The 19,915-nt window shown below is 45.6% G+C and overlaps 1 protein-coding gene across 5 annotated transcripts in view; it reads left to right on the top strand.

Moving 5' to 3' along the window:
- The window catches only part of DAG1 (dystroglycan 1), a 68,742-nt gene that overhangs the window by 13,534 nt on the left and 35,293 nt on the right, over positions 1–19,915 (top strand). For 2 of the 5 annotated variants that reach the window (XM_064367102.1, XM_064367105.1), the window contains exon 1: positions 6,860–7,486. The exons of the other annotated variants lie outside the window; for them this stretch is intronic. The gene's annotated coding sequence lies outside the window, so the exon portion shown is untranslated. Of the gene's footprint in view, positions 1–6,859; positions 7,487–19,915 lie in introns of those variants that run through there. 5 annotated transcript variants of the gene reach the window in all.

A 19,915-nucleotide genomic window follows, 5' to 3' on the forward strand; every position in this document is an offset into this window, starting at 1 on the left:
TCTCGGCTCACTGCAACCTCTGCCTCCCGGGTTCAAGTAATTCTCCTGCCTCAGCCTCCCGAGTAGCTGGGATTACAAGCGCACGCCACCATACCCAGCTAATTTTTGTATTTTTAGTAGAGTTGGGGTTTCACCATGTTGGCCGGGATGGTCTCAATCTCTTGACCTTGTGATCCACCTGCCTCAGCCTCCCAAATTGCTGGGATTACTGGCCTGAGCCACCGTGCCTGGCCTGAATATAACATTTCTAATGGTTAATCTGTTCCTAGTTCCTAGACAGTTTGGTCCTTTCTTTTTTGTTTTTCTTCTTCTTTTTTTTAGCTATCTTCTACAGGAAGGAGGTTATTTCTTTGGTTGTAATAGATAATGTTGCAATTAACATCACTCCATAAAGTTTTATAAAAGAGGTTTTTTTTGTATCATAATATAAAAAGTGAATTGTGATTTACAGTTTTGTAGAAGCACATTTATCAATGCCAAGGCAGATTTGTATTGATTTTTATTTTTAAATATTGTGCACGTTTTCTGTAGTCTCTTTTCTGTGACTTGTATGGATTTGCAATTTTTATAGCCATGTCGGGACCCAATCTCAGTTTTCCCTGCCCTAAGGTACATGTGTAGTCACAGATTCATTCTTCCTGAGGAAGTCACAGCCCTTGGATACCCTAAGTATAAGGGAGTGTGCCAGTTGTGGGGAGCTCAAGGATGAATGAAGCAGTCGGGAGGATATGTCATATTCAGGGAAACAGTAGCCAGTGGCCAGCTTGGTTCCCTGTTTTGGGATTTACTCTTTATTTCTATGGATGTTGTTTTTGTACATGAAATATGAGAATCTACAAACCAGCACCTCTTACAGAGTTCCTCCTAATTGGTACACAGTCAGTTTTCTGTATCTGTAGGTAGTTGTGGATTCACCCAAATGTGGATTGAAAATATTTGGGTAAAAAGGATGGTTGTGTCTGTATGAAACACGAATAGACTTTTTTCCTTGTCATTATTCCCTAAATGTTACAGTATAACAATTATTTTCATATCATTTACATTTGTATTACCTATTATAAATAATCTAGGCATGATTAAAGTATACAGGAGGATGTTCGTAGGTTATTTGCAAATATCACACCATTTTATATGAGGGACTTGAGCATCTGTGGTTTTTGGTATCCTGGAACCAATCCCTCATGGGTACTGAGGGAAGAGTTTGTAAATGTAGTGGAATTGGAATCAAATTCTTTTGATTTTGCAGATATCTCTGTTTAGCCTCTTCACTGTGCTGGGAACATTTCCCCCCAGGCATTCCAGGGGTTGATAGGAGATTTACTTAAGAAGATTCCCAAGGCTGTCTATGGCAGAAATGAACTGGTTCTGCCTTGGTTGTCATAAACACCTCTGTTAATTAGCTCAGTTGTTTTCCAGGGGTAGATTGATTCTCTAGCCAGCTTTTGCCAATAAAAAATGATGTAGTCAATAATGGAATTCCAAATAAGATTTCCTTTTGACCGGGCGCAGTGGCTCACGCCTGTAATCCCAGCACTTTGGGAGGCCGAGGCGGGTGGATCACGAGGTCAAGAGATCGAGACCATCCTGGTCAACATGGTGAAACCCCGTCTCTACTGAAAATACAAAAAATTAGCTGGGCATGGTGGCGCGTGCCTGTAATCCCAGCTACTCAGGAGGCTGAGTCAGGAGAATTGCCTGAACCCAGGAGGCAGAGGTTGCGGTGAGCTGAGATCACACCATTGCACTCCAGCCTGGGTAACAAGAGCGAAACTCCGTCTCAAAAAAAAAAAAAAAAAAAAAAAAGATTTCCTTTTTATTTGACTGTTAATCAGAACCTGGGATACCATCCATTTTCTGGGCCCTAATTTTACTATGGAATGTTTCCATAAAACACCTGAAAAAATAAAAAAATTAAAAATTAAAAAAAACAACACACACACATCTGATTACTGTAAATGTCCTGTAAATACTCCTGCTTGGGCTGGTAGGTCATCTTTTTTTTTTTTTGTTTTTGAGATAGAATTTCACTCTTGTTGTGCAGGCTGGAGTGCACTAGCTTGATCTTGGCTTACCACAATCTGCCTCCCGGTTTCAAGTGATTGTCCTGCCTCAGCCTCCTAGGTAGCTGGGATTACAGGCATGTGCCACTATGCTCAGCTAGCCTTTGTATTTTTAGTAGAGACAGGGTTTCTCCATGTTGGTCAGGCTGGTCTTAAACTCCCGACCTCAGGTGATCTGCCTGCCTCGGCCTCCCAGAGTGCTGGGATTTACAGGCATGAGCCACCGTGCCTGGCCTGTGGGTCATCTTTATGTCCAATCTGCCCTGACCTCTGGGAGGTCAAGGATGCCTTGCCTTCTAGAATTTTTTATATTGGAGACCAGTCTGATGAGTAGCCATCGAGCACAGGGTGGATTCTAAGTCTTGGAGAAAATAAGAAAGTTCTGCCTCTTATGTGAGGTATGATTGAAGAAGTTGTGTCTTCTTTGTTTTTTTGAGAGGCAGGGTCTTGCTCTGTTGCCTAGGCTGGAATGTGGTGGTATAATCATAGCTCATTGCAGTCTTGACCTGAGCTCAAGCAGTCCTCCCACCTCAGCCTCCTGAGTAGTTGGAACTACCAGCATGTGCCACTATGCCCAGCTAATTTTAAATTTTTTTGTAGAGATGAGGTCTTGACTATGTTGCCCAGGCTGGATCCTCCTGCCTCGACCTCCCAAAGTTGGGATTATAGGCGTGAGCCACCATGCCCGGCCCAGAAGTATCTTATATTTTAGACTTTCGAGGAGTGTTAGAAGGTTTGAATTGCCTGAGTGGAGAAATTTGATAGGAGACTAGAAGAGAGGCTCTTTATTAAAGACCTAAAAATAGAATTCATTAAAATCCCAAATAGATAACAGTAGGATTCCTGTCTCTCTCCTGCTTTGGGTTTGTGCTGCCAGATGTTGCTTCTGCTTACCTTGAAAATATAATAATATTTTGTCAGAAGGGTCAACAGTATAGTCCTAAAACACTGTGTTTGCAAGTCTGAGGATGTGCTTTTTCCAGTTTTAAAAGTAGTTTAGAAAGTGACCAGCTTTTAGCCGGGTGCGGTGGCTCACACTTGTAATCCCAGCACTTTGGGAGGCTGAGGCAGGTGGATCATGAGGACAGGGGTTCGAGACCAGCCTGACCAACATGGTGAAAAAATTAGCCAGGTGTGGTGGCGCACACCTGTAATCCCAGCTACTTAGGAGGCTGAGGCATCAGAATTACTTGAACCCAGGAGGTGGAGGTTGCAATGAGCCGAGGGCATGCCATTGCACTCCAGCCTGTGCTACAGAGTTAGACTCTGTCTCAAAAAAAAGAATAAAGAAAGAAAGAAAATGACCAGCTTCTTTGATGTAGGGAAGAAATCTTAGCAGGAGACGTTGGTTCTTCTGCTTGTAGTGCCAGCCCTAACCTGACAGGGCCTGGGGAGTCCCCTGTCTCTTCAGAGCCCTGATGAGACTTTTTCCCTTCTAGTTGGACATTGCTGACTAGAGAGGGATCTCCTATGTAGGCCATCTGATTACCTGATTTAATCAGATGATACCTCTGGTATTTTGGAAGAGAATGTCCCCTTTTGATTCCAACAGCTGGAGATGAAAATGGCTTGTGTTTTCTTCCTATGGAGTCCTCTGCTGCCCTGAGCTCCCTGTGCCCTTTCCATCTGTGTGTGAGGGGGTGCAGGAATGTCCTGGCCTCCCCGCTTCCATCCTGCTATGGGCTTCCAGGGAGAATGGGGCCCATTGTGGGCTGTGCCCAAAGGCACAGGCCTCTGCCTCAGTGTCAGGCTTACTGTGGCCTCTCTGTCGTTTGCCATGGTCACTGGGTGCCAAGGGCCTGGGAGCCCAGGAAGCCATTGCTCCTTTTTTTTTTTTTCCTTTGAGATGGAGTCTTCCTCTTGTTCCCCAGGCTGGAGTGCAATGGCGCAATCTCCACTTTGCAACTTCTGCCTCCCTGGTTCAAGGAATTCTGCCTCAGCCTCCTGAGTAGCTGGGATTACAGACCTGTGCCACCATGCCCGGGTAATTTTTGTATATATATTTTTTTTTTACGATGGGCTTTCACCATGATGGCCAGGCTGGTCTTGAACTCCTGACCTCAGGTGATCCACCCACCTCAGCCTCCCAAAGTGCTAGGATTACAGGTGTGAGCCACAGTGCCCGGCCAATTTTTGTATTTTTAATAGAGATGGGATTTCACCATGTTGTCCAGGCTGGTCTTGAACTCATGACCTCTTGATCTGCCTGCCTCGGCCTCCCAAAGTGCTGGGATTATAGGCATGAGCCACTGTGCCCAGCCTGTTTTTTAATTTTTTTCTTTTGTGAGACAGAGTTTGCCCTTGCTGCCCAGGCTGGAGTGCAATGAATGGTGTGACTTCAGCTCACGGCAACCTATACCTCCCAGGCTCAAGCAATTCACCTGCCTTAGCCTCCTGAGTAGCTGTGATTATAGTCACCTGCCACCACGCCCAGCTAATTTAAAAATTTTTTTTTTTTTTTTAAGACAGAGTCTTGCTCTGTCGCCAGGCTGGAGTGCAGTGGCGCAATCTCGGCTCACTGCAACCTCCACCTCCTGGGTTCAAGCGATTCTTCTGCCTCAGCCTCCTGAGTAGCTGGGACCACAGGTGTGTGCCACCACGGCTGGCTAATTTTTGTATTTTTAGTAGAGAAGGGTTTTCACCATGTTGACCAGGATGGTCTCGACCTCTTGACCTCATGATCCGGCCATCTTGACTTCCCAAAGTGCTGGGCTTACAGGTGTGAGCCACCACGCCTGCCCAATTTTAAAATTTTTAGTAGCGACAGAGTTTCACCATGTTAGCCAGGCTGGTCTCGAACTCCTGACCTCAGGTGATCTGCCTGCCTCGGCCTCCCAAAGTGCTGGGATTACAGGCGTGAGCCACTGCGCCCAGTCCCAGTCTTGATTTTTTAAATGGTTGCCTCAAACTCTGTCCTGTGATTTTTCTGTTTAAAAACGTTTTCTATGTTTGAATGCTATTTTAAAGGAGTTCCTTGCTTCTCCCTACAGGGCATAACCTGGCTAAAAAGAAATGGAGAAATTAGAGCAGCCAGAATCGAGTCTTTCTTCATATCTATGTCATCAAGCTGGTTGGGCTGGGATGAATATGGAAGGCTCTGTGGGCTGTGGTCATGGCCTCACCTGCTGGTCTTAAGCTCTGAGTAGAGAGACTTGCCTTACAGGATAAGAGGTGTGTCCACTGCTAGTGCTGCTGCTATGCTGGCAGGTGGCTGAAGTTGTGAGCACATGGAGGGGCAGAATCTTGATTCATTGTAGGGTGGTCTCAGATTCCACACCCAGGAATTTGTCAGCTGGTCTTGGTTTTCTTGTGTGCAGGCCCCACTCTAGCTTACCCTGAAATTTGGTAGGCAGCCTAAGCCTGTGTCTTGTGTGAGGGTAACTTGGTGCTCTCCTGAGAGACAGAACCACTGTGATTGGCTGTCACTGTGAAGACGGAGTCTTGTTCTGTTGCACAGGCTGGAGTGCAGTGGTGTGATCTTGGCTCACTGCAACCTTTTGGAGGCAAAAGGCTGTGGTCGTGTCTGGACTTTATCTTTGTCGTAATGACCCTGAAACCCTGGCCTGAGTCTTTGAAGTGGAAGTTGCCCCAAGAGAAGGTGTCATGTAATACAGCAGAATTTATCAAGTCTTTCCTCAGTACTGGGAAACTTAACATGTGACTGTGGTATTTTTGTTTATTTTGCTATTATTTCACATTTAATTTCATTGTTGTAAATACTTAAATGATTTTGAAGTCAAATAAATACAGATTTTTTCATCTTTATGTCCACCTAGATGGCTTAGACCTCAGGTGGTAGACCAGGTTTTGTTTTGTTTTCCTTTTTTTTTTTTTTTTTTTTTTTTGAGAAAAGGTCTCACTCTGTCGCCCAGGCTGGAGTGCAGTGGTGTGATCATGGCTCACTGCAGCCTGAATTCCTGGGCTTAAGCAATCTCAGCCTTCTGCACAGTTGGGACTATAGACATGTGCCACCATGCCAGCCTATTTTTTTTCACTTTTGTAGAGATAGGGTCTTGTTATGTTGCCCAGGATAGTCTCAAACTCCTGGCCTCAAGCGATCCTTTTGCCTCCAACCTCCCAAAGTGGTGGGATTACAGGTGTGAACCACTATTAGGCCCAGCCTATTTTCGTGTTTTGAATCCAAGTTTTCTGAGGGTTGTCCTTTAGGGAGAAGAATGTAAGAAATTCCAGAGTCAGGGAGGCATGCGCTGTGCTCTGGGAGAGGCCTGGGGAGGCATTGCTCTGGAGCCGCCTGTAGGAGTCAGTGTCAGACTGCCAGCAGAAGTCAGGGTGGTGGCCGGGCATGGTGGCTCACACCTATAATCCCAGCACTTTGGGAGGCCAAGGTGGGCAGATCACGAGGTCAGGAGATCGAGACCATCCTGGCCAACATGGTGAAACCCCATCTCTACTAAAAGTACAAAAAATTAGCCGGGCGTGGTGGCAAGCACCTGTAGTCCCGGCTACTCAGGAGGCTGAGGCAGGAGAATTGCTTGAACCCAGGAGGCGGAGGCCACAGTGAGCCAAGATCATACCACTGCCCGCCAACCTGGGTGACGGAGCCAGACCCTGTCTCCAAAAAAAAAAAAAAAAAGACGACAAAGCAGTGAGGGGAGGGCTGAGTGTTCTGCAAGAGATTTATACCACTGCATTTTTTTTTTTCTTGAGACAGAGCCTCGCTCTGTCACCAGACACCAGGCTGGAGTGCAGTGGCGCGATCTTGTCTCACTGCAACTTCCGCCTTCCGGGTTCAAGCAATTCTCCTGCCTCAGCCACCATGCCCAGCTAATTTTGTATTTTTTAGTAGAGACGGGGTTTCACCATGTTGACCAGGATGGTCTCAATCTCTTGAGTTTGTGATCTGCCCGCCTCGGCCTCCCAAAGTGCTGGGATTACAGTCCTCAGCCATCGCGACCGGCCTACCACTGCATTTTTTTCTTCTTTGAGACAGAGTTTCGTTCTGGAGTGCAGTGGTGTGATCTCGGGTCACTGTAACCTCCCTCCCGCATTCAAAGAGTTCTTGTGCCTCAGCCTCTCAAGTGCTGGGATTACAGGTGTGCACCACCACACCTGGCTAATTTTTACATTTTTAGTAGAGACGGGGTTTCACTCTGTTGGCCAGGCTGGTCTCAAACTCCTGACCTCAGGTCATCTGCCCACCTCAGCCTCTCAAAGTGTTGGGATTATAGGTGTGAGCTGCCATGCCCAGCCTGATATGAATATTCTTGACAATGTCTTCTGGGTATATACCTAAGGGTGAACTGTTAGATACATAGTATTTGATCTTTTTTCTTTTTTTTTGAGACCGAGTCTCACTCTGTTGCCCAGGCTGGAGTGCACTGGTGTGATCTCAGCTCACTGCATCCTCTGCCTCCCAGGTTGAAGTGATTCTTCTGTCGCAGCCTTCCCAGTAGCTGGGATTACAGGTGTGTTGTGCCATGCCGGCTAATTTTTATATTTTCAGTAGAGATGAGGTTATTCCATGTTGCCCAGACTGGTTTCAAACTTCTGGATTGCTCAAGCAATTCACCTGCCTTGGCCTCCCAAAATGCTGGTATTACAGGTGTGAGCCACCATGCCTGGCCTGATGTTTTAATTATTGAGAATTTTGTATTTTTTGTAGAGATGGGGTTCTTCCTCTGTGCCTAGGCACATGACTATCCCAGATGGCTGCACTGGCCTAGGATAGATGGTTCTTCCCCCAGTACCCCAAGATAGATGGTTCTACCCCCAGTCCCTGGAGGGTACAACCTCCAGAACATCTGGGCTCCTGGATTCCTCCCAGACCCTGACCTCAGTTGGAGGACAACAGCCAACAAACTTAGATTTGGGCATATGAATTTAGAAAAGGCTAATGTTTTCCAGAACAGTGAAACTACAATATAAAGGTTAGACTTGAGAACCCAGAATTATTCTCTAGCTTCCCTCTCCCGCCCTTTGTGTGCTCAACACTTGCATCTGAGTTCTCGCCACCCTGAGCCCTGAGTTCTTCTGGAGTTGGCCCAGGAGTGCCTTGATCCAGAAAGATGCCTAGGAGGACCACATGGAAGCAACAACAGCACTATGTGTATGTTATTATTTGGAGTAATTAGCCCCATAAATTCTTTTTTTTTTTTTTTTTTTTTTTTGAGACGGAGTCTCGCTCTTGTTACCCAGGCTGGAGTGCAATGGCGCGATCTCGGCTCACCGCAACCTCCGCCTCCTGGGTTCAGGCAATTCTCCTGCCTCAGCCTCCTGAGTAGCTGGGATTACAGGCACGCGCCACCGTGCCCAGCTAATTTTTTTGTATTAATAGAGACGGGGTTTCACAATGTTGACCAGGATGGTCTCGATCTCTCGACCTCGTGATCCACCCGCCTCGGCCTCCCAAAGTGCTGGGATTACAGGCTTGAGCCACCGCGCCCGGCCAGCCCCATAAATTCTTGATAGCAATTTTCCTGAGGTACTCAAGTTTTACTAGAAAAACATAGCATCATGTTTTGATTCATTAGTTGTCTAGATGCTCACCCTCCTGTATTATCATTACCAGCTAACTATTAAGTACCATTACTCCCAGCTTGAATTTATGACACCTGCTACCCACCATGCCCATTAATCAAACAATAAGGGAAGGGCAAACTGCTGTCTCATGTTGTTTCAAACTACCTCACCTCCTTTCTCTTCCATCTCATGTTATTTTTTTATTTTTTGAGATGGAGTTTCGCTCTTGTTACCCAGGCTGGAGTGCAATGGCGCAATCTCGGCTCACTGCAACTTCTGCCTCCTAGGTTCAAGCAATTCTCCTGCCTCAGCCTTCCGGGTAGCTGGGACTACAGGCGTGCGCCACCATGCCCAGCTAATTTTTGTATTTTTAGTAGAGATGGGGTTTCACCATGTTGACCAGGATGATCTCGATCTCTTGACCTCGTGATCCACCCACCTTGGCCTCCCAAAGTGCTGGGATTTTAGGCGTGAGACCTCGTGCTCAGCCCCCATCTCATGTTATTAATGAAAGAGTTTGATGATACTTAAATGTTAGTGAAAATAAGGGAAAAGTCATTTGTTTGTATCTTTAGGTGAGAGTGTAAATTGAAGGACATTTTGCCAAGTCTAACAATTCCAATGTACATATCCTTTGACCCAACAATTCCACATCTAGGGTTATATCTTTAGGTATGTTCTAAGAAGAATGCAACAATGAATGTGAGAACACCCTGAAGAGCAAAACATGCAGGATACTTAGACATTTGAATGTGCCACACACAATAGGAGTGAGTGTGTGAGTGAGTGAGCCCTATCCACTGGGGCTAAGGTCTCTTGAGTTCTACTAAATTAAAAAAAGGAAGTTTTATTTATTTTTTTGACATGGAGTCTTGTTCTGTCACCCAGGTTGGAGTGCAGTGGTGTGGTCTTGGTTCACTGAAACCTCCACCTCCCAGGTTCAGACAGTTCTCCTGTCTCAGCCACCTGAGTAGCTGGGATTATAGGTGCATGCCATCATGCCCATATAATTTTTTGCATTTTTATAGAGACAGGGTTTCACTATGTTGGCCAGGCTAGTCTCAAACTCCTGACCTCAAGTGATCTGCCCACCTCGGCCTCCCAAAGTGCTGGGATTACAGGTGTGAGCCACTGTGCCTGGCAAAAAAAGGAATAGTTTTGAAGAATTTGATTTCATTTGAACTTTAAGAATGAAATGAAAAGAGATGTACTTGTTTAAGTGTTTAGCAATATATATTCAATGTGTTATTTGTGGAGAGCTACTGAAGAAACTCAGCCTGCTCACCTGAGGACCTTGGAAGGAGACCAGTTTTTCACTTGTGTCCTAGTGTGGTGTTGGAATTTATTTTACCTCCATGTGAATTACTTTTATTGCATTAAGTCAAAAGGGGAGGAACAGACAACTGATGACATCATTGTGAGATAGACTGGGAATCAATAGTAGGGAATCGGATACTAGGAAACACTGGATGCCCACGTTTTGCCCTTGGCTCTTGGACCTCTGAACTTGGTTGTGGTCTGATTTGGGTTTTTTCCCTCTAGGAGGGAAAGTTCCTGGGAAGGGGAGATAGAATCTATTTTTAATCTTAAGAAAACATAGCTCAATATAGTAATTTCGGGCCCCAGTGTGACATTTTCTTCCATTATAACCCAACTCACTTTTTTTTTTTTGTGAGAAAGTGCCTACAGAACCCCAAGTTACTTTTAAAACAAATAAACAAAATCCTTTTTTTGTATATTTTGTGTTTGTAATGTTTCTAGAGGAAAATGCTTTTAAAATATCCTCACTTCCCTTCGTAAACTTGGGAGGGCTTGGGACCTGGTGGGGTATGTGTTTTGAATCATGCTGTCTGGGGGATTAGTGCATGAAATCCAGATTGCTACTGGACAAAGCACTGGGGCATGAGGTAAGTGGGGTGTAGGAGGCTGAGGGTTATATAGCTGTCACAGTTGACAGAGCTTACCTGCTGACTTTGCTTCACGATTACTGGTACATAGATCTGCTTTGCCACGGAGGTCCTGAGAGGATACTTGGACCATTTTCTGTGTTCCTTCTCTTACCACTTATTTTTTTCCATTTTCCATGGCCATATAGTTTTGTAAATTTTAAAAATTTTGATAATGACTTTAAATTTACAGAAAAATTGCGAGAATAATTCAAATACTCCCAAATACTCTATTATAGAGTCACCATTTGTTTACATTTTGCTGTGTTTGCTCTGTCATTCTCTTTTTTCTGAACCATCTATGAGTAATTGACAGAGACATGCCTCTTTACTCCTAAATTTTTTTTTTTGAGACCGAGTCTTGCTCTGTTGCCAGATTGGAATGCAGTGGTGCAATCTTGGCTCCCTGCAACCTCCACCTCCTGGTTTAAAGCGATTCCACTGCCTCAGCCTCCCGAATAGCTGGGACTACAGGCACACGCCACCACGCCTGGCTAATTTTTTATATTTTAGTAGAAATGGGGTTTCACCATGTTGGCCAGGATGGTCTCCGTCTCCTGACCTCGTGATCTGCCCACCTTGGCCTCCCAAAGTGCTGGGATTACAGGCAAGACCCTTTGAGACAGAATCTTGCTCTGTCGCCTAGGCTGGAGTGCAGTGATGCAATCTGGGCTTCTTGCCACCTCTGCCTCCCAGGCTGGAGCGATCTTCCTACCCTAGTCTCCTCAGTAGCTGAGACTACAGGTGCAGGCTACCATGCCTGCCTAATTTTGTTTTTTGAGATGGAGTCTTAACTCTGTCATCCAGGTTGGAGTGCAGTGGCATGTTCTCAGCTCACTACAACCTCCGCCTCCCAGGTTTGAGAGATTCTTCTGCCACAGCCTCCCTGAGTAGCTGGGACTACAGGTGCCTACCACCACACTGGCTAATTTTTGTATTTTTAGTAGAAAGGGGGTTTTGCCATGTTGGCCGTGCTGGTCTCGAACTCCTGACCTTAGGTGTTCCACCTGTCTTAGCATCCCAAAATGCTAGGGTTATAGGTGTGAACCACCGTGCCTGGCCCTCCTAAATTCATAATTGTGTATTTCCTAAGAATGAGAACATTATCTTACATAACCACAGTATAGCTATCAACATCAGGAAATGTAAGACTGGTAGAAGAATATTGTTTTGTTATCTTTTTTTTTTTTTTTTTTTGAGACAAGGTCTGGTTCTGTCGCCCAGGCTGGAGTGCAGTGGCGCAATCTTGGCTCACTGCAACCTTCACCTCCGGCTCAAGCCATCCTCCCTCAGCCTCTGGAGTAGCTGGGACTATGGGTGCAGACCACCACCCTGGCTAATTTTTGTAGAGATAGGGTTTTGCCGTGTTGCCCAGGCTGGTCTCAAACTCCTGAGCTCAAGTGATTGGCCCACCTTAGCTTCCCAGAGTGCTGGAATTACAGGCATGAGCCACTGTACCTGGCCAAGTACTGTTATCTAATCTAGAGTCCATATTCACTTTGTCTCAGTTGTCCTAGTACATCTTTGATAGCCCCATATGAGTTGGTATGTTTGTTTGATGATCAGCTCTGATTAAAGAGACACCTGGCAATTTTCTCCACTGGAAAGTTGATGTTTTCTCCTTTGTAATTAATAAGTCATTTATGGGGGGAACTCTTGAGACTATGTAAATATCTTGTTGCTTTCCTTATCAAATTTTGACCCTCTATCTTCAGCATCCAGTCACGCTTCTGAGTCTATTATTCCTTCTGCATTTGTTGTCATCTTACTCTAAGGAAGAGCTTTCTCTTTTCCTATGTTTACTTATTAATTGGTTTATTTTATTCATATTAATAGCTTATTCAATATGGTGTAATACATTTATGTCACTCTTCATTTCTTTTTTTCCCGAGACACAGTCTTGCTCTCCTGTGTTCAAGTGATTCTCCTGCTTCAGCCTCCTAAGTAGCTGGGATTATAGGCGTGCACCACCGTGCCTGGCTAATTTTTGTATTTTTAGTAGAGACAAGGTTTCTTCATGTTAGCCAGGCTGGTCTCAAACTGCTGGCCTCAAGTGATCTGCTTGCCTTGGCCTCCCAAAGTGGTGGGAACCACTGTGCCGGGCTGCTGCTGCCTTTTTTTTTTTTTTCCAGATGTGAACCACTGTGTCTGGCTTTTTTTTTTTTTTTTCCCCCTCTGTTTTTAGAGCCAGGGTCTCACTTTATTGCCCAGGCTAGTGTACAGTGGCACTATCATACCTCACTGCAGCCTTGATCTCCTAGGCTCAAGCAGTCCTCCTGCCTCAGCCCTCTGAGTAGCTGGGATTACTGGCACACACCACCATGGCTAGCTAATTTTTTTCTATTTTTGATAGAGATGGGGTCCCACTGTGTTGCCCAGGCTGGCCTCAAATTCCTGGGTTTAAGTGACCCTCCTGCCTCAGCCTCCCTAAATGTTGGGATTACAGGTCTGAGCCACTGATCCCAGCCAAGTTTTTTTTTTTTTTTTTTTTTGAGATGCAGTCTCATTTAGTCACCAGGTCGGAAATGCAGTGGCACGTTCTTGGCTCACCGCAACCTCTGCCTCCTGGGTTCAAGTGATTCTCCTGCCTCCGCCTCCCAAGTAGCAGGGATTATAGGCACCCACCACCATGCCTGGCTATTTTTGTATTTTTTGTAGAGACAGGGTTTTGCCATGGTGTCAGGTCTCGAACTCCTTACCTTAGATGATCTTCCCACCTTGGCCTCCCAAAGTGCTGGGATTGCCGGCATGAGCCATTGCGCCTGGCCCGAAGTCTATTCTTTTTTTTTTTTTTTTTAAAGACAGAGTCTCACTCTGTCTTCCAGGCTGGAGTGCAGTGGCGCAATCTGGGCTCACTGCTGCAACCTCCACCTCCCAGGTTCAAGCGATTCTCCTGCCTCAGCCTCCCCAGTAGCTGGGATTACTGGTGCATGCCACCATGACTGGCTAATTTTTGTATTTTTAGTAGAGATGGGGTTTCACCATGTTGGTCAGGCTGGTCTTGAACTCCTGACTTTGTGATCCGCCCACCTCAGACTTCGAAAGTGCTGGGATTACAGGTGTGAGCCACTAGGCCCGGCCTGGCCCCTGTATTATTAAGGCCACAAAACTTTTGATTTAAGATTCACTGGACAGATACACAACAAGAAAGCATAAATCTTTATTTAGAAAGTAAGTCCTTTAAGTAGTTAGCTCCCAGTTGATATAATGATTTGGACTGGGTGTGGTGGCTTATGCCTGTGATCCCAGCATTTTAGGAGGCCAAGGTGGAAGAATTGCTTGAGCCCAGGAATTTGAGACCTGCCTGGGCAACATGGTGGGGTCCCATCTCTTCGAAAAGCAAAAAATTAGTCCAGGCGTGGTGGCTCATGCTTGTAATCCCAGCACTTTGGGAGGCCGAGGTTGGCAGATCACGAGGTCAGGAGTTTGAGACCAGCCTGGCTAATGGGATGAAACCCTGTCTCTACTAAAAATACAAAAATTACCTGGGCATGGTGGTGGGCACCTGTACTGCCAGCTACTCAGGAGGCTGAGGGAGGAGAATCACTTGAACCTGGGAGGTGGAGGTTGCAGTGAGCCAAAGTCATGCCACTGCATTCCAGCCTGAGCGAGAGAGCTAGATTCTGTCTCCAAAAAGAAAAAATTAGCCAAGTGTGCTATGCTTATAGTCCCAGCTATTTGGGAGGCTGAGGTGAGAGGATCACTTGAGCCTGGGAGGTTGAGGCTGCAGTGAGCCATCATCATGTCATTGCACTCTAGTGCAGGTGACAGAGTGAGACCCTGTATCTTTAAAGGAAATTTTAAAAAGGTGCTGTTATAATTTATATATTCCTAAGTACTGGATGGGAAAGAGAATAGCACCTACAAGGTACTTTTCAGTAGTGACTTTAATCTGCTGATGCATGGAAGATGTTTTCTTCTTCCAGATAGCCCTGGGATCTCCTGAATTTCCAGTTTGGGCCACTGTCAGGCATGGATTGACCCCTACAGTTCAGGTGGATGGAGATCCCACCAGCCCACAGCTTAATTCTTCTTTTTTTTTTTTGAGACGGAGTTTCGCTCTTGTTACCCAGGCTGGAGTGCAATGGCGTGATCTCGGCTCACCGCAACCTCTGCCTCCCGGGTTCAGGCAATTCTCCTGCCTCAGCCTCCCGAGTAGCTGGGATTACAGGCACATGCCACCCTGCCCAGCTAATTTTTTGTATTAGTAGAGACGGGGTTTCACCATGTTGACCAGGATGGTCTTGATCTCTTGACCTCGTGATCCACCCGCCTCAGCCTCCCAAAGTACTGGGATTACAGGTGTGAGCCACCGCACCCGGCCTCCCACAGCTTAATTCTTAAGATGCTTTATCTTCCTTTCCCTTGTATCTTCAGTTGGGTTCTAATTTGAGCACGTAAATGCCTTGTAGAATTCCTTTCCAGTCTTTATGCAAATCATTTTTATTCTTTTTTTTTTGAGACAGGGTCTTGCTCTGTCACCCAGGCTGGAGTGCAGTGGCATGATCACAGCTCACTGCAACATCAATCGCTCAGGCTCAAGCGATCCTCCCACCTTAGCCTCCTGAGAAGCTGAGACTATAGGCATACATCACCACACCCAGCTAATTTTTTTATATTTTGTAGAGACAGGGTCTCCTTGTGTTGCCCAGGCTGGTCTCAAACTCTTGGACTCGAGTGATCCATCCACCTTAGCCTCTCAAAGTGCTAGGATTACAGGCATGAGCCAATGTGCCTTGCCTGCTTTTCATTTTTAATCCTTGGGTTTTAAAATGCAGGAATTAATTTCCAAGTAATTAGTACAGAGTGGAATCCCACTTTTTCCTGTGTGCTGAGAGAATGATCAAAAACCACAGAAAGGTCAAAAACCACAGAAAGGAGATGGAGACAAAAGAAGGTTAGAGCAAGGGCATCTTCAAGGATTTCTTCAGTCTTGTTAACCTTGGTGTAAATTCTGCGTGGCAGGCAGCAGCTGAGGATCTCCTAAAGTTTTGAGAAGGAGGAAAGCTCTTGAGAGTAACAGATTTTCTTGGTCTTACTTTGTATAGAAGAGCCTGAACTGGACATACTTCTCCAGATCGGTGCTGCGGTCCTTATCCTTTGCTTAACATCCTTTGCTGCGGAAGGCTAGCAGTGTGGTAGCTAGCAGGGACTAATCCAGGAGCCTTGTCTTCACCAGGTCACTGGGAGCTGCTTCTCTCTGATGCCTCTCTAGGCAAGCCTGATTCTGAAGTTAGGAGTGGTGCGCAACCCTGTCCTTAGTGTTGGCCTGGCCCACCATTTCACTGGTCATAGAATAGCTGTAGCTTTGCAGAGCAGGGATTGTGAGAATGGAAGAATGTCTTTTGGCTCTTTTGCTCTAGCTTTTGGAAGTACATCAGTTAGAGAAGTTTGTGATTTTTTAGGATTTGTAGCTGTGGCAAGGCTGAAGTAGGTAAAAGGGCCAATTAGAACCATCTGTGGGAGGGAAGGAATTCTGTTAGCAGGAAGGAAAACCTGAGCAAAGGGAGTGGGTGCTAGTTTTGTCTTGTTCTTTTATAAACAAAGTGTGTTGATATTGGCAGTTTCTGGGATGGGTGAAATGTTTTTGATGGTTGAGCATTAAGAATGTAGCCAAAAACAAGGATGTGGCTAGAAGCAGGTCACAACTTTAAAGCCTGAAGATTGAAGCATTTGCCTATATAAACACTCTACAGTGAATATGCAAGAACTCCCACTCACCCGTTTGACTCCTGAAGCACTGGGCTTAGGGTCCTAGGCCTTTATTATAGGGCTGCTGGCAGGGTCAAGGGCTGGGTTGCCTGGAGCTTCCCTGACACTTCACTCCTCTGTTTTTGGATTCTGATTAGCCAATTAGGTCAGAAAGGCCAGCAGCCTACAAACTTTTTCTAAATTTAATTCATCATAGCTAGATTAGCATATTCATTTTGAGCTATGGCACTTAATTTTAATCTTTTGTAGTGTAATGGAAAAAATACCAGAAAGTTCAGCATTAAACTTCAAAGTGTGAAATCAGGTGATCATTGTCTTTATGCTTGTTGAATTATTTAGGGGATTTATTGGCAGTTCCTTTCCTGTACCCTGTGGGCATCTGCTGAGTACCTGCTTGGTGCCAGGCATTTATTGGGGGAGAGAGCAGCAGAATAAATGCTGCCAAGACCCTTGAAGTGAACCTCTTATCCCCCATTTCTCTCAAAGGAACCACTGGCATCCAGCCTTGACTCCCAGTAGACATTGATCATCCTGCCCCCACAGCATAGCCCCACTGTACCTTTGTACTGAGTTGGGGAGCGGGTAGGATAGCCAGGGGGAGTTTGGGGAAGTCAAAAGGCAACTTTTAGTTTCTATTATAGTAAGCACTTGGAAAATGGCTGCTTATAATGTATTTGTATAAGTACTTGGTTTTTTACCACTCATGTTTCATGATTTAGTGATGTATATAAATCTTAATTGAATATTTTTGTGTGAAACTTGGAAAGACTGCATCTATAGCAAATAAAGCCTCACACCTAGCACAGGGTAGGTAGTTGGTAAACATGTGCTGAAATGTTAATTGTTGGGCTGTCTTCAGATAATTGTAGTCTGCTTTAATTGCACTTTTGGATGCTACATGGGTACAAGGATGTGGTAATTCATTCCTACTTGGATTCTGCAGAGGCTGGCCACCCACCTCTCACACTTATTTCCCCACCTCCACCCCACCTCCCACTCTAGGTGCTGCAGCCAAATGGACAGTTAGGGCCAGGCACGGTGGCTTATGCCTGTAATCCCGGCACTTTGGGAGGCTGAGGCAGGTGGATCAGTTCGAGACCAACCTGACCAATATGGTGAAACCCTGTCTTTACTAAAAATAGAAAAATTAGCTAGGTCTGGGGGCGGGTGCCTATAGTCCCAGCAACTCGGGAGGCTGAGGTAGGAGAATTGCTTGAACTGGGGATGCAGAGGTTGCCGTGAGCTGAGATCATGCCGCTGCACTCCAGCCATCTCAAAAACAAACAAAAAACCCAAATGGACGGTTAGATCTGTTGCTTGTCTTTGGCCTCAGGTTATCCTTTTCTGTCCTCAGTGCCTTACCTGGGCACCGGTGATTAAAAGATTGGACCTTGTCATCACGGGAATATGCCCCTAAAAGTCTCCTAAAGTATTTCTGAAGTCTAATTGATGTAACTATAAGTAATGTTTTTTAAAATATTTATTATTGTGGCAAAATATACTTAAAGATGGTATATGTATTTATTTATTTTGAGATATGGTCTCGCTTCGTTGCCCAGGCTGGAGTACAATGATGGAATCATGGCTCACTGCAGCCTCGACCTCCTGGGGTCAAGGAGTTCACCCAACTCAGCCGAGTCACTGGGACTACAGATGTATGGCCCCATACCTGACTGATTTTTAAAATTTTGTTTTTGTTTTGTTTTGAGATGGAGTCTCGCTCTGTCACCCAGGCTGGAGTGCAGTAGCGTGATCTCAGCTCACTGCAACCTCTGCCTCCTGGCTTCAGGTGATTCTCCTGCCTCAGCCTCCTGAGTAGCTGGGATTACAGGCGTGTGCCACCACACCCAGCTGATTTTTGTATTTTTGGTAGAGATGGGATTTCACCATGTTTATCAGGCTGCTCTTGAACTCCTGACCTCGTGATCTGCCCACCTTGGCCTCCCAGAGTGCTGCGGTTACAGGTGTGAGCCACCACGACCAGCCTAAAATTTTTTTGTAGAGATGGGGGTCTCACTATGTTGCCCAGGCTTATGTTCAATATACCATCTTAACCATTAAAAACTTTTTAGGGGCTGGGTGTGGTGTTTCTTCCCTATAATCCCAATGCTTGGGGAGGGTGAGGTGGGAGGATTATTTGAACCAGGAGTTTGAGACCAGCCTGGGCAACATAATCAGACCTTATCTCTACAAAATAAAAATTTAAAAATGGCTGGGCATGATCGCTCACACCTGTAATCCCAGCACTTTGGGAGGTTGAGGTGGGCAGATCACCTGAGGTCAGGAGCTTGAGACCAGACTGGCCAACATGGTGAAACCCCGTCTCTACTAAAAATAAAAAAATTAGCCAGGCATCGTAGTGGGCTCCTGTAATCCCAGCTACTCAAGAGGCTGAGGCAGGAGAATTGCTTGAACCCAGGAGGTGGAGGTTGCAGTGAGCAGAGGTCGTGCCACTGCACTGCAGCCTGAGTGACAGAGCACGGTGGCTTACGCCTGTAATCTCAGCACTTTGGGAGGCCAAGGCGGATGGATCACCTGAGGTCAGGAGTTTAAGACCAGCCTGGCCAACGTGGTGAAACCCTGTCTTACTTTAAAAAAAAAAAAAAAAAGCCAGGCATGGTGGTGTGAACCAGTAGTCCCAACTATGGGAGGCTGAGGCAGAAGGATCACTTGAGCTAAGGAATTCGAGGTTATAGCGAGCTATTATTGTACCACTGCACTCCAGCCTGGGTGATAGATTGAGAGGTTGTCTCTAAAAAAAAAAAAAAAAAAAAAAAAAACCCAAAACCCACCTTTTTAAATTGTAAAAAACACAATATAAAACTTACCATCTTCAAAGTCAAGTATACTGTTTGGTAGTGAGTAATGTTTAATGCAGTGTATGGACTTCAGTGGAATGTAGAAGGAATTCTTTCAGTGAGTCCCATCATGTAAGATGTTAAAATCTACTCAGATTAAAAGCTATGGTTCAGTGGAGAATGACTGTTCAGTCCTGGGTTTTGAACCTTGCCTTTCTTCCCTTTCCCTAGAACATAATCTGCACCTGGGTGAATTTATACCCAGGTTTTAAACCTTTGGTTCCTGTCTTTGTTGGAAAAAAATCAAACCACTACTAGCAGAAGCCACAGCCCTTTGTTTATCTGTGATAAGTGAGAATTTGTAAGAATGTTCCAAGTGAGAGTAGTGTTGTTCAGTGTATAGATTGTTGTGTAGTGCTTGCCTCTCAGAGGTGGTATTTTTTCTCCCATATATATATATTTTTATTTTTTGGAGACAGAGTCTTGCTCTGTTGCCAGGCTGGAGTGCAGTGGTGCAGTCTCAGCTCACTGCAACCTCTGCCTCCTGGGTTCAAGTGATTCTCCTGGTTCAGCCTCCCGAGTAGCTGGGACTACAGGCGTGCGCCACCATGCCTGGCTAATTTTCGTATTTTTCTTAGAGATGGGGTTTCACTATTTTGATCAGGATGGTCTCGATCTCTTGACCTCGTGATCCTCCCATCTTGGCCTCCAAAAATGCTGGGATTACGGACGTGAGCCACCGTGCCCGGCTCTCCCACATATTTTTACCATTAAATTTCTTGCTATATATGTGAAGCCTGGCTCCCTTTTGTTGGTCCTCCAGCTCCCTGTTGGTGTCTTCCTGGGGCTGCCTCCATATCACTGGTGGTATTCCCACATTGCCTGCTGTTTAGGTAGGAACCTGCCCCATGTCAGGGAA

Source organism: Aotus nancymaae, unplaced genomic scaffold (assembly GCF_030222135.1).
Source record: "Aotus nancymaae isolate 86718 unplaced genomic scaffold, 86718_ANA_hifiasm-v0.15.2.pri h1tg000067l, whole genome shotgun sequence".
In the NCBI taxonomy this organism is placed as follows: Eukaryota; Metazoa; Chordata; class Mammalia; order Primates; family Aotidae; genus Aotus; species Aotus nancymaae.